Source organism: Chiloscyllium plagiosum, unplaced genomic scaffold (genome assembly GCF_004010195.1).
Source record: "Chiloscyllium plagiosum isolate BGI_BamShark_2017 unplaced genomic scaffold, ASM401019v2 scaf_467, whole genome shotgun sequence".
In the NCBI taxonomy this organism is placed as follows: domain Eukaryota; kingdom Metazoa; phylum Chordata; class Chondrichthyes; order Orectolobiformes; family Hemiscylliidae; genus Chiloscyllium; species Chiloscyllium plagiosum.
This window is the reverse complement of record NW_025214245.1, coordinates 39,001-40,687: the sequence shown is the minus strand read 5'-3', so window position 1 is coordinate 40,687 and position 1,687 is coordinate 39,001.

The window sequence follows — 1,687 nt, the reverse complement described above, 5'->3', positions numbered from 1 at the left end:
TGCTAAATTGTCCCGTAGTGTTCAGGGATAGGTGAATTGGTATGGGGTTAATGTAGATTAATACAACTGGGAATGGGACTGGGTGGGTTCCTGTTTGGAGGGTCAGTGTGGACTTGCTGGGCCAGATGGCCTACTTCCACGCTGTAGGGATTCCACCAACTTAAAGAAATCTGAAGAGGTCAGTGCGGCTCTGTGACGCAATGGAAAGCGCGTTGGACCTCTCCGCCTTCCTAAGGTTGTTTTTCAACGGCTGTGGGCTCGGATCCCGTCAAAGTCGAGTTATAGTTTACAGTTAGCAACGTGGTCAGACCAGACTCGGCTGCTCATCTGCACAACCTACAATATAAAATGGGTGGCACAGTGGTTAGCACTGCTGCCTCACAGCGCCAGAGAGCCGGGTTCAATTCCCGCCTCAGGCGACTGACTGTGTGGAGTTTGCACACTCTCTCTCTGTCTGCGTGGGTTTCCTCCCCCAGTCCAAAGATGCGCAGGTTAGGTGTGCTGTGCTAAATTGCCCATAGTGTTAGGTGAAGGGGGTAAATGTAGGGGAATAGGTGTGCACCTGTTGGGCCAAAGGGCCTGTTTCCACACAGTAAGTAATCTAGATTCTGGATGTAGGCTTGCTCGCTGAGCTGGAAGGTTCTTTTCCAGACGTTTCGTCACCATCATCAGTGAGCCTCCGGTTGAAGCACTGGTGGTGTAGCCCGCTATCTGTTTATGTGTTTGAGTTTCTTAGGGTTGGTGTTGTCAACACCTGTGGTGACATCATTTTCCATGGTGATGTCATTTCCTGTTCTTTTTCTCAAACACAAACAGATAGCGGGCTTCACCACCAGTGCTTCATCCGGAGGCTCACTGATGATGGTGACGAAACGTCTGGAAACGAACCTTTCAGCTCAGCGAGCAAGCCTACATCCAGAACCGCAACCTGAGCTACAAATCTTCTCAAAACTCACTATTTGGGGACTGGGTTGGGCAATGGAAGGGGCGATGGTGTGGAATGGGGCAGCAGGCTGGAGGAGCTGAACGGCCTGCTCCCACGTAACACGAGGGAGCTCCGTAGATGCGCCACGACCTTCGACCACCCAGTCGACTCCCAAGACCCACCGGGTTCCCATTGTCTTTCAGCTGCCTGGGGGCCAACACCACCACCACCCTGCAACCCCCCCCCCCCCTCCCCTCCCAAACCCACGAAGCTCTGTCGTTCACACAATGGCTCCGGGATCGAAAAGCACGCACCTCGACATGATGCGGAACGAGCCCACTCTGCTCTCACAACAGCGGGGTGTGTACCGTCCACAGGACCCAATGCAGCCACTCACCCACGACTGACGCCACCTTCCCTCCACGTCTTGCCACACCACACCCACCGAAATTTCCACTGAAGGACGAGGGGTAGCAGAGGCGGGGGGGAGCGCCACTCCCCCTAATTATCAACATCCTGGGGGTTATGGCCTACCCCTTCCCCCCCCCCCCCCCCTCCCCCCACTATCAACGTCCTGGGGATTACGGCCTACCCCTTCCCCTCTCTATCAACAGCCTGGAGGTTACCATTTCCAATGAGAGAGAGAATCTAACCATCGCCCCCTTGACGTTCAATAACGTTACCGTCACTGAATCCCCCTTCCAACATCCCCCCCACTATCAACATCCTGGGGGTTACCGTCTCCAACGAGAGAGAGAGAGA